The 13,550-nt window shown below is 43.9% G+C and overlaps 1 protein-coding gene across 2 annotated transcripts in view; it reads right to left on the bottom strand.

Moving 5' to 3' along the window:
- Positions 1-10,172, bottom strand: part of LOC144593731 (E3 ubiquitin-protein ligase RNF19A) — an 87,131-nt gene extending 76,959 nt beyond the window's left edge. The window contains exon 1 of one of the 2 annotated variants that reach the window (XM_078399725.1): positions 10,064-10,172. The gene's annotated coding sequence lies outside the window, so the exon portion shown is untranslated. Of the gene's footprint in view, positions 1-9,977 lie in introns of both variants that reach the window. The other variant, XM_078399724.1, reaches the window with a different exon arrangement.
- Positions 10,173-13,550: the final 3,378 nt, after the last annotated feature.

The raw sequence follows: 13,550 nt of genomic DNA, 5'->3' as shown, positions 1-13,550 counted from the left end.
TAAAGCTGTCAAGCATCTACTAATGTCTTTCGCTGCTCCTCTTCACCCCACTTCCATGAGGTTAATAACCAATTATTTTGAATTGCTGACATGAAGAGCTGGGCTGCTATTCTAACACCATGACACAGGGTTCCTAATCTCAAGGGACTGACCACATAACTCCGAGTAGCACCCAGGTTGAGGGATAGGTTGAAAGAAATATTACGAGCAATTCTAACCGACTGAGGTCATGTTGATGGGAGTATCTTCATCAGAAAGTCTGGAGCACTTCAAACTGGTGGCCCACCACCATTTCCAAGGCAGGTTAGGAATGGGCAATAAATAGTAAATTAACAAGTCACCAGGTTCACAAGAATATATTTGAATCTAGAGATCAAAACACATTAATCAGAAGCAGGTGTGGTGATAATGCTATGAATCTGAAAAGAGGCAGGTATACCTTGTTGAAGGTGGCAGAATTTCAACTTGGGAGGGTGGCAGGCAAGGATAAAATAAATGCTATCTTTACTCGATATGCAAAGAGAGGAGAGGAAGCAGATTTTTGAAATGGGCAGACTCAGTCAAGCACTTTGTAACTGGTGGAAAGGATGTCCACTTTTGATGTGCCAAGGGTCATTAGCAGAACATAAAGAATAGGGCAATAGAAAATTGGAGAATGAAACAGAGGTCTTTAGAAGAAAATTTTGCTCACCCATTGTTGAAGGAGACATGATAGCAAGGAGGAAGAGGAGAAGATGTGGGGTGGGGAGAAAGTATCAGTACTACAGGGATGCAAAGATGGACAGGGTTGGAAGTATAAAGAGTTCATCCTGGCATGCAACATTCTGATTTACAACTTTGGGGTCTGTAACAAAATGCATTTGTATTAATAACTTGTGAACTCTAAAATATTGAAAAGCCACGGTTCAAAATGCCTAGTATAATAAATATGTCGACTGTCGAAGGGCCAAGGCAAATGACACACTCAACAAATAAAGACCTCAGTAATATTTGTGGCTTGTCAATCTTAATGTTGTAGATTAGCCGCTGATTATAGAAATATCCAGCTTTCCACTGAGGTTAAATGAAAATAAATACATTAGATTCTGTGACAAAGGTTGAAAATTCACCAACACTAAATCAATAAAGATCTAATTCAGTACAGACCAGAGAGAGACACTGCCACAGGGAAATGTTGCACAGTACACAAAACGTGAACTAACATTGCTGCTCCATTCCAGGAATAGTGCATAACAGCAGCTCCGATACCAATGCCATTTTGCTTTCCAAAAGATTGATTCAAATATTACTGCTGTTAAAGTCTGACCTTTTTGCCTCTCTCATTAAAATTCTTGCTGGTTCCTCAAGCCTAAAAAGAACAGCAAGTTAAATATTCAAAAGACAACAACAAAAACAGGAATTGGCTAAAGTCCAGGTTGCTATACAGTTTCACAACCCTTCCAGGAAGTTCATGGACGTAACCGCCTCCAATGCTTCAGAAAACATTGTAGCCCTGTGCTTTTTAATCAATAGTCCAGGTTGTTTTTTAATCTCAGTGTGGGTGGGGGTTGAAAAATAATTATTGACAAAATTAAATAATCCTTCCTTATATTTTGATTCCACCGTGCGATATGAATAGGTTTGTTTCAAGGTTGCTGTTGCATTAAGGATATTATACCTAGGTTATACAAAATGCTGAAGTAACTCAGCGGGATGCACATGATGGTATTGGGGGTAGGGTATTGACATGGATAGAGAATTGGTTGGCAGACAGGAAACAAAGAGTAGGAATAAACGGGTCCCTGTCAGAATGGCAGGCAGTGGCGAGTGGAATCAAGGGGTATGGGGAGAAGGCAGGCACCGGATACTGATTGTGGATGATCACCCATGATCACAATGAAAGGTGGTGCTGGCTCGAAGGGCCAAATGTCCTCCTCTTGCACCCGTTTTCTATGTTTCTATGTTTCAGACGGAAGAGGGGTCTCGAACCGAAACGTCACCCATTCCTTCTCTCCAGAAATGCTGCCTGTCCCACTGAGTTACTCCAGCATTTTGTGTCTACCTTCGATTTAAACTAGCATCTGCAGTTCTTTCTTACACAGATCTAGTTTATAGTTTGGTTAGACTGGAAAACACAAGATCTTGTCTAATGCTCAGCATTTCTGTTTAGTTTGGTTTAGTTTATTATGATACAGTGAATGGGAGGGCTCTGGGGAGTGTTGTAGAGCAGAGGGATCTAGGAGTGCAGGTACATAGTTCCTTGACAAGGGCATCACAGGCAGATAGAGTGTCAAAAAGGCTTTCTGCACATTGGCTTTCATCAATCAAAGTATTGAGCATAGAAGTTGGGAGGTCATGCTGCAGTTACGTAGGATGTTGGTGAGGCCACAGTTACAGTATTGTATTAGTTTTGGTTACCATGTTATAGAAAAGATGTTGCCAAGCTGAAAAGGGTGCAGAGAAGATTTGCGAGGATGTTGCCAGGACTCGAGGGCCTGAGCTATAGGGAGAGGTTGAGCAGGCTAGGTGTTTACTCCGTGGAGCACAGGAAGATGAGGGGTGATCTTATAGGTGTACAAAATCTTGAGAGGAATAAATCAGGTAAACGCATAGAATCTTTTGGCCAGAGTAGGAATCAAGAACCAGAGGACATAGGTTTAGGGTGAGGGGAGCAAGATTTAATAGGAACCTGAGGGATAACAGTTTTACACAAAGGGTGGTGAGTGTAAGGAACGAGATGTCGGAGGAGGGAGTAGAGGCAGGTACATTTGCAGCGTTTAATAAGCATTTAGATAGGTACATGGATGGAATAGGTTTGGAGGGTTATGAGCAAAACGCAGGCAGCAGACTAGCATAGATGGGGCATGATGGTCAACGTGGGCAAGTTGGGCCAAAGGGCCTGTTTCCACGCTGTATGACTATGGTCAGGTATAGTGAAAAAGTCCTTAAGGATCCTGTTTTCAATGCTTTACAATTTAATCAACTATCCTCCCTTATGATAAATTTTTTTAAAGAGGCAAAGGAGATTAATATTACTCTCAAAGTTATACCTTTGGACCAGTTATTGATTCTGAAATTAGGTAAACGACCTTGCTGACAAAAAAAAGCTAAACGGGTGCATGCTGGAAATACTCCGGTCAGCCAGCATCCAAGGGGTAAAACACAGCTAATGTTTCATGTCAATGGCCCTTTGTCTGAGAGATCCTGAGAATGCTGCTGCTGCAGCTCGACGGATATATCAGCACCCTGGGTTTGTGCACACAGTGTGCTTGTTATCCAACTCCTGATAAGCAGCAACTATTATATCAAACCTTTTTTCTGTCAGACAAGTGTCATTCAGTAACTCCACAATAACTACCGCCAAGCGTTCTGTTCAAACTTATACAAACCTCATTAGTTACCTTCTAATAACGATTCCCAATACATTACAGATTTTTCAGTGTGGTTGAAAGGCGGGAATTTGACATTACTGCATTACATTCACTTGAATTGTGAAAGACATGCAGGAGATTAAGAATAAACATTGTCTTTTCAATTATGCATTGTGTTTGATGTGAACACCAGGGCAAAGTACTGGAGGCTGGGGCAAAAACAAAAAAAGTGTTTTAGAGGGACTGCAGATGACGTTTTAATGTAATCACCTCACAATAAATTATTAAAATTACATATTAATCAATGACCAAATGGCAATTGTCATCAGTATCATCTGAAAATTTATGGTCAACTGGACTGCCTTGTAACTTTACAAAATGCATACTATACACCTTATTTCTACACACAGGGATTTGAAAACATTTATTTCAAGAATACGAAGAATTCCTTTCTATTCAACATTACAATTAAATGGAAGTAACCGCAACCTCAACAAGTTATATTTCTGAAGAAGATACAAACGGACCCAAAATGTCACCTATCCATGTTCTCCAGAGATGTTGCCTGACTGACTGTGCTACTCCAGCACGTGGTGTCTTTTTTTTGTAAACCAGCACCTGCAGTTCCCTGTGTCTATATTTCTGAAGAGCCTCCCATAAAGGCTCAGGGTGATTCAGCAAATGAGCAAGAGAAGATAAATGGTAAATAGCAAATTGTTAATGGAAAAACAAGCAAAAACTGTAAAGCAAAGTCTATATTCAAAACTATAGGTTTTTCATTTTTTAAATCAGCAGGGTGGCAGAGGTAGAAAGTTGGCTCTAAAGAACAAGGCTGAAAGGTAAACTATTGAAGGAGCAAAGGCTGGATGAAGGGCAGAAGGAGGAGAAAGGCTCTGAGGCCACACCAAGGTCTTGGAGGAAATTCACTTTTAAATAGCTGAAAGAGGAAAAACTGGGTGCAATGATAGTAGGGGACCTTCCCGAAAAGAGGAATGTGTTTTGGATGTGTGGAAACCCGGAGAAGATTGAAGTTAAAGAGCTCAGAGAACCCCATTCAATGCTGCATAATAACCGAGAACTGTGGAGTAACCCAATCCAATAGACAGGGCAGAGAAGGAGATAGTGGTGCTTGTGTCAGTGGATGAGGTGAAGAGGTGAGTAAATAATGTTTTCTCCAAGTATTTCCACCCAAACACTAAATTCATCAGTAAAGTGAGACATGGTCATCAGAAAAAAATAGCTATTGGTAATTTAATTACAAAACAACAGGATTTCTATGCTGTCAAGCCACAGTTTGCATTTTATCAATTCATTGCTCAGCATTTTCTGCCCAATTATGCTCCAAACATAGAAACATAGAAAATAGGTGCAGGAGGAGGCCATTCGGGCCTTCGAGCCAGCACCACCATTCATTGCAATCATGGCTGATCGTCCCTAATCAATAACCCGTGCTTGCCTTCTCCCCATATCTCTTGATTCCACTAGCCCCTAGAGCTCTATCTAACTCTCTCTTAAATCCATCCAATGATTTGGCTTCCACTGCCCTCTGTGGCAGAGAATTCCACAAATTCACAAATCTCTGGGTGAAAAAGTTTTTTCTCACCTCAGTTTTAAATGGCCTCCCCTTTATTCTAAGACTGTGACCCCTGGTTCTGGACTCGCCCAACATTGGGAACATTTTTCCTGCATCTAGCTTGTCCAGTCCTTTTATAATTGTATATGTTTCTATAAGATCCCCTCTCATCCTTCCAAACTCCAGTGAATACAAGCCTAGTCTTTTCAATCTTTCCTCATGTCAGTCCCGCCATCCCAGGGATCAATCTCGTGAACCTACGCTGCACTGCCTCAATTACAAGGATGTCCTTCCTCAAATCAGGAGACCAAAACTGTACACAATACTCCAGATGTGGTCTTACCAGGGCCCTATACAACTGCAGAAGAATCTCTACTCCTATACTGAAATCCTCTTGTTATGAAGGCCAACATTCCATTAGCTTTCTTCACTGCATGCTGTACCTGCACGCCAACTTTCAGTGACTGATGTACAAGGACACCACGCCTTCATAACAAGAGTAGTTGAGTATAGGAGCAAAGAGGCCCTTCTACAGTTGTACCGGGCCCTGGTGAGACCACACCTGGAGTACTGTGTGCAGTTTTGGTCTCCAAATTTGAGGAAGGATATTCTTGCTATTGAGGGCGTGCAACGTAGGTTCACTAGGTTAATTCCCGGAATGGCGGGACTGTCGTATGTTGAAAGGCTGGAGCAATTAGGCTTGTATACACTGGAATTTAGAAGGATGAGGGGGGATCTTATTGAAACATATAAGATAATTAGGGGATTGGACACATTAGAGGCAGGAAACATGTTCCCAATGTTGGGGGAGTCCAGAACAAGGGGCCACAGTTTAAGAATAAGGGGTAGGCCATTTAGAACAGAGATGAGGAAGAACTTTTTCAGTCAGAGAGTGGTGAAGGTGTGGAATTTTCTGCCTCAGAAGGCAGTGGAGGCCAGTTTGTTGGATGCTTTCAAGAGAGAGCTGGATAGAGCTCTTAAGGATAGCGGAGTGAGGGGGTATGGGGAGAAGGCAGGAACGGGGTACTGATTGAGAGTGATCAGCCATGATCGCATTGAATGGGCTGGCTCGAAGGGCTGAATGGCCTACTCCTGCACCTATTGTCTATTGACAGCCAGGTCTCGCTGCACCTCCCCCTTACCTAATAATAATCTGCCTCCTTGTTTTTGCCGCCAAAGTGGATAACCTCACATTTATCTATATTATACTGCATCTGCCACGCATCTGCCCACTCACTCAACCTGTCCAGGTCACCCAGCAACCTCCTAACATCCTCTTCACAGTTTACACTGCCACCCAGCTTTATGTCATCCGCAAACTTGCCAGTGTTGCTTCTAATTCCCTCTTCCAAATCATTAATAGATATGATAAACAGTTGCGGCCCCAACACCGAGCCTTGCGGCACTCCACTCGCCACTGCCTGCCATTCTGAAAAGGACCCGTTTACTCCTACTCTTTGCTTCCTGTCTGCCAACCAATTTTCTATCCATGTCAACACACTACCCCCAATACCATGTGCTCTAATTTTAGTCACCAATCTCCTGTGTGTCATCAAAGGCTTTCTGAAAGTCTAGATACACTACATCCACTGACTCCCCTTCATTTTACTTGTCACGTCCTCAAAAAAATTCCAGAAGATTAGTCAAGCATGATTTCCCTTTCATAAATCCATGCTGACTTGGACTTATCCTTTTACTGCTATCCAAATGCACCGTTATTACCTCTTTAATAATTGACTCCAGCATCTTTCCCACCACCGAAGTAAGGCTAACTGGTCTATAATTCCCCGTTTTCTCTCTCGCTCCTTTCTTGAAAAGTGGGATAACATTAGCTATCCTCCAATCCACAGGAACTGATCCTGAATCTATTGAACATTGGAAAATGATGACCAATGTGTCCACTATTTCTAGAGCCACCTCCCTGAGGACTCTGGGATGCAGACCATCAGGCCCAGGGGATTTATCATCCTTCAGTCCCATTAGTCTACCCAATACTATTTCTCGCCTAATGAAAATTTCTTTCAGTTCCTCTACCCCCCTAGATCCTCTGTTCTCCACTACATCTGGGAGATTGTTTGTGTCTTCCTTAGTGAAGACAGATCCGAAGTACCTGTTCAACTCTTCTGCCATTTCCTTGTTACCCATAATAATTTCACCTGTGTCTGCCTTCAAGGGACCCACATTTGACTTTGCTACTCTTTTTCTCTTAACATATCTAAAGAAGCTTTTACTGTCCTTTTTTATATTCTTGGCCAGCTTCCCCTCAACATAAACTGTTTCGTCGAACACTTGTGCTTGGTACATCAGGGCCTTCTGGATCTCCCAGTAGCTAACTATTTTAATTCCTCTTCCCATTCCCATACTGACCTTTCTGTCCTGGGCTCATTCATTGCCAGAGGCCACATGTAAACTAGAGGAACATTACCTCATATTCCGCTTGGGTAGCCTGCAACCCAACGGTCTGAACATTGGTTTCTCCAATTTTAGGCAAGTACAACACCCCCTCCCCCCTCCTCCTCCTCCCTTCTTCCCCCACATTTATTTCTCCCCTCTCCTTCCATCCACATTCCTTTCTCTCGCTTCACAATTCGCAACTCTTCAATCCTTTTGTCTTACACCTTCTGTTTTTACATCTGTCCTTTGTCCAACCATCTGACTCTCAACCCTCCCACTAATCTGTACCAACCTATTATCTGCTAATCTTTGTCTTGCCCCTCCTCCCTTCCAGCTTTCTCCCCCTCCACCCTGTCATATGTGCAATTAATGTTCTTCTTCATATGATGCTCAGAGTAAACAGTATACATACAGAAATGATAAATATAACAATAAACACAACAGGTGCAAAACTGAAAGTTTCCCGCGCATATTATAAAAAAATGAAGTACAATAATGGAATAACTGAATGAGGTGGAGTTAAGAGTTGGAAGTTTCCAGTTTCTGCAATGTATTACCCAGCGAAGCAGCTTTTCTTTTTCCAGTCAAAGTTTTGATCAAAATATTAAAATGATGAAAACTCATCTGCATTTAGCATTACAGCATATTTGTAATAAAATACAAAACAGGTACTGTCCATTTGTAAATAAGTTATGCTTTAACAACAGTCTCCTTAAATCAGCATCATAGAGCAATACAGCACTGAAACAGACCATTTGGTCCACCTTGTCCGTGCCGATCAAGTTGGCACATAGTCCCACTTGTCTGCATCTGTCCTCTAGCCCATGAAACCCTTCCAACTGATATATCTGTCCAAATTCTTTTAAAAGTCGTAACTGTATCCATTTCTATAGCTTCCTCTGGCAGCACAATCCAGACGTGGACTACGCTCTGAGTGAAAGGGTTGCCTCTGAGGTCCCTCTTAACTAATGTTCTCTAACTTTGGAATCCTCTATCCTGGACTGTGAGCGTTCACTTCATCCATGTTCCTCATGATATTGAACACGTTAATAAGGTCACCCCTCAGCCTCCTACACTCCAAATTTAAAAAGGCCATGCTATCCAAATTAAAAAAGGCCATGCTATTGTAAATAAGTTATGCTTTTCTCATAACTTAGTTCCTAAATCAAACCTTTACTCCAAAAACAGCATGGCCATTGGTGTTGGTTTATTATTGTCACATATAATGTGAAAAGCTTGTTTGCATTTAATCCACAAATACAACAGGTAGAGCAACGAGAAAAATACCAGAATGCAAAATAGTGTTACAGTATTATAGCGTTATGATTACAGAAACAAAATCCATGATCCCCAGTGAGGTCGATTGGAAGATAGAGACTATACCCTAGCTAATGGATGGGCTGTTCTTGAATCTGGTTACACATGCTTTCAAACTTTTGTATTTTCTGCCCAATGGGAGACGGGAGACATCAGTCCTTTTCATTATAGACAATAGGTGCAGGAGTAGGCCCTTCGGCCCTTCGAGCCAACACCGCCATTCACTGTGATCATGGCTGATCATCCACAATCAGTACCCTGTTCCTGCCTTCTCCCCATGTCCCTTGACTCCGCTATCTTTAAGAGCTCTAACTAACTCTCTTTTGAAAGCATGCAGAGAATCAGCCTCCACTGCCTTCTGAGGCAGAGAATTCCAGATTCACAACTCTCTGGGTGAAAAAGTTTTTCCTCGTCTCCGTTCTAAATGGCCTACCCCTTATTCTTAAACAGTGGCCCCTGGTTCTGGACTCTTAATTTATTGAAATGAATTGAAGTATACCAAACAGAAAGGTACGCAAAAGATGATCACAAATTTTAAAATAAATCAGAGTGAAAGCTCTAGAAACACTCAGCATTCTGTGAAGAGTGAATCAGAGTTAAGGTTTCAGTCAATGGTCCTTCATTAGGTCATTGACCCAAAATGTTAACTCTGGCTCTTCTCCACAGAATGTCACATGGCCTGCTGAGTACCTGCATACTGTTTTTATTACAAATTTCTAGTATCTGCAGTATTTGATTTTCAAGGGAATCAAAGGACCCATTTGTAAAATTGGCTTCTATTCAAAACGCAAAATGAAATTGAAGAGGGTCATTTATATTTACCTACTTGGAGCAAATTATGATCCATAATAGCAATTTATTGATACAAATTATATCCAGGCATTGAAGTGAACTGCCCACCAGCATTCGTTCACAGTTGGATAAACGCATTGCACTGCAACGCCAGACTTTTAACGTTGGGTTACAACAAAGTCAGTTCAAATTGTCGACAGAAGTTAGAGGCAGAGGATTTTAACTCACGGATCCTCCTTTGCTGCAGTCTAACCTCCGTTAGAAACCTTCCAAATGCAGAGATTGCTGGACAGGAGCGGATGGAATATTAAATGGCTTTAAAACATCCTTGCAAAAGGCCCATGTCGACAGATCACGGACACCAAATCAAAGGTTACCTCAGTAAGGTCAGCGAATTTAACGAAGAGATTCGAATGAGATTAGACTGGGGGTTTCAGCATCAAAAAGAGTAAATTGTCCCCAATTATTACAAGGGGGGGGGGGAGGGAGGAAGGAAGAAAGAATTCGAGTCTTTCTCAAAGCAAGATCCGAGATTTAACTCTCCGATGTACCTTAAACCGAGAGCTTCATTGCGACACCAGGCTGTCGTTGGTGGGCAGAGGCTGGACAGTGACAGACCTGCTGGTCACTTACTTACCCCTGGCGCTCGCCGCCTCTCTCATCTGCCCGCCGCTCGGCCCCACAACAGCTGATCCGCTTCCGGTCCCGGGCCCGGCCCTGGCCCCGGCCCACACACGCTGCGGAAAACGTCACCAGAACCTGCGCACCCTATTCCGTCATCACTTCCCGAGTAAACATTGAAGGTGGCCGTGACGGCGCATCGACGGACACTGAGTGCTGGAGTGGAGAAACTCAGTGGGACAGGCAGCATCTCTGGAGAGAAGGAACGGGTGTCGTTTCGGGTCGAGACCCTTCTTCAAGTGAAGTTGGACCATTGCAAAATAAAGACCGACGTTAATAAATCCGGAAAGCTGCATGATTATTGTGTATGTATATTTGTATGTCTGTATGCACACGTCTGTCTTTATTTTGCAATGGTCCAACTTCGCTTGGCGTCGCGAAACGTCACCCATTCATTTTCTCCATAGATGATCCCTGTCCTGCTGAGTTACTCCAGCAATTTGTTAATAAATCCAGAAAGCTAAATGATTATTATATATATATATATATATATATATGTGTGACGTATATACATATAAACACACTGAACTTTTTTTTCTTGTTTATTATATTGTTTAAACTGTTCTATGTTTACAAATTCGGTTTTGCTCTTGCAAATAAGAATTTCGTTATTCTATTTGGGGCATATGACAATAAAACACTCGACTCTACTTCCTATGCATTATCAAGTGTTGAATGCATTGCACTCTGGTAATTGTAGTCAGTCAGTCGTTCCTTTTGTAGGCGGGAAAGTATTGTAGAAATCTTTATTTTTAAACAGCAATGGTCCATAACAATCTTCGCAAAGCTTCTGAGGCGTGGGCGACGGCAGTAGTTGAAATATGCAGTAAAGGTATTGAAAGGAACTGCAGATGCTGGTTTAAACCGAAGATGACGGAAAAAGCTGGAGTTCTTTCAGTGGGTCAGGCAGCATCTCTAGAGAGAAGGCCTTTTTCTCCAGAGATGCTGCCTGACCCGCTGAGTTACTCCCCAGCTTTTTGCAGCTTACAACCCAGCGGTATGGATATTGATTTCTCTAACTTCAAGTAACCCTTGCTTTCCCTCTCTCTCCATCTCTCCTCCATCCTAGTTCTCTGACAAGTTTCACTGTCCTCCTGATTAATTTTACTGATTGTATGCCACGTTGCCACCTTCCCCGCAGCCAACAATGAACCATTCTGCATTTCAATAGACAATAGGTGCAGGAGTAGGCCATTCAGCCCTTCGAGCCAGCACCGCCATTCAATACGATCATGGCTGATCACTCTCAATCAGTACCCCGTTCCTGCCTTCTCCCCATACCCCCTCACTCCGCTATCCTTAAGAGCTCTATCCAGCTCTCTCTTGAAAGCATCCAACGAACTGGCCTCCACTGCCTTCTGAGGCAGAGAATTCCACACCTTCACCACTCTCTGACTGAAAAAGTTCTTCCTCATCTCCGTTCTAAATGGCCTACCCCTTATTCTTAAACTGTGGCCCCTTGTTCTGGACTCCCCCAACATTGGGAACATGTTTCCTGCCTCTAATGTGTCCAATCCCCTAATTATCTTATATGTTTCAATAAGATCCCCCCTCATCCTTCTAAATTCCAGTGTATACAAGCCCAATCGCTCCAGCCTTTCAACATACGACAGTCCCGCCATTCCGGGAATTAACCTAGTGAACCTACGCTGCACGCCCTCAATAGCAAGAATATCCTTCCTCAAATTTGGAGACCAAAACTGCACACAGTACTCCATGTGCGGTCTCACCAGGGCCCGGTACAACTGTAGAAGGACCTCTTTGCTCCTATACTCAACTCCTCTTGTTATGAAGGCCAACATTCCATTGGCTTTCTTCACTGCCTGCTGTACCTGCATGCTTCCTTTCAGTGACTGATGCACTAGGACACCCAGATCTCGTTGAACATCCCCTCCTCCTAACTTGACACCATTCAGATAATAATCTGCCTTTCTATTCTTACTTCCAAAGTGAATAACCTCACACTTATCTACATTAAACTGCATCTGCCATGTATCCGCCCACTCACACAACCTGTCCAAGTCACCCTGCAGCCTTATTGCATCTTCCTCACAATTCACACTACCCCCCAGCTTAGTATCATCTGCAAATTTCCTTGTTCATAGTCTGATTTGATATAACATAACAGAGCTTTATTTGTCGTTCGGTACCGAAGTACCGAACGAAACTACATAGCAGTCATAGAAAAAAAAAAAAAAAGAACACAAGACACATAACCCCAACACAAACGTCCATCACAGTGACTCCAAACACCCCCTCACGGTGATGGAGGCAACAAAACTTCCACTCTCTTCCCCACGCCCACGGACAGACAGCTCGTCCCCGACCGACCCGCACAGTCCCCGCACCGGGCGCTGAAACGTCCCGCGGCCGAACCGGGCGATGAAAGGCCCGCGACCAAGCCTTGCGCAGCTAAGTCCCGTGGTCGAGCCGCACCGGGCGATGTCAAGTCCGCAGTTGAGCCGCACCAGCGATGAAAAGCCCCGCAGTCGAGCTGCACCGGGCGATGTTAAGCCCCGCAGCCGAGCTGCACCGGGCGATGTTAAGCCCCGCAGCCGAGCTGCACCGGGCACTGTTAAGCCCCGCAGCCGAGCTGCACCGGGCGATGTTAAGCCCCGCAGCCGAACTGCACCGGGCACTGTTAAGTCCAGCGGCCAAGCCGCACCGGGATGTAAAGTCCAGCGGCCAAGCCGCACCGGGATGTAAAGTCCAGCGGCCAAGCCGCACCGGGATGTAAAGTCCAGCGGCCGAGCCGCAGCGGGCGATGTTAGGCCCCGCTGCCGAGCCGCACCCCGCGCCGTGAGGAAGATAAAAGTCCCCCCCCCCCCACACCCACCCCCACCCACCCACACCACCACCCCCTCCCACACATACACAACCAAAAAAATATATATAAAAACCATCCCAACACCGACACACAACAAAAAAAAGACGGACAGACTGCTAGTCAGCCGCTGCCGTTAGGCGCCGCCATGTCTGTTGTTTTCAAACGTTACCCTTCCATGTCTCTACTTTCCCTCTCCCATGACTCAGTCTGAAGAAGGGTCTCGGCACCAAACGTCACCCATTCCTTTTCCCCCAGAGATGCTGCCCAACCCGCTGAGTTACTCCAGCATTTTGTGTCTATCTTCAGTGTAAACCAACATGTGCAGTTCTCCACCTCTCCATCATCCTCAAATTTAGATATGCTTTTTCTCTGGCATCCGTCCATCTGCAGAAGATGATGGTGCGGCTTGGCGTGTGTCCTGCTTGGAGCGGCTTTTTATAATGTCTAATAACCACCTGTTTAAAAGCCTCTTCTAATTCAAAAGCAACTGTAGAAATAATTTGTGTAACTCAACAGGCCAGACAGCATCTTAGGAGAAAAGGAAGAGGTGATGTTTTGGGTCGAGATCTTCTTCGACCAGCAGCATCATCATTTTCTCCAGAGATGCTATCTGACC

Source organism: Rhinoraja longicauda, chromosome 5 (genome assembly GCF_053455715.1).
Source record: "Rhinoraja longicauda isolate Sanriku21f chromosome 5, sRhiLon1.1, whole genome shotgun sequence".
In the NCBI taxonomy this organism is placed as follows: domain Eukaryota; kingdom Metazoa; phylum Chordata; class Chondrichthyes; order Rajiformes; family Arhynchobatidae; genus Rhinoraja; species Rhinoraja longicauda.
Note: the sequence above shows the minus strand (reverse complement) of the source record. Positions and strands in the feature narration are given on the sequence as shown.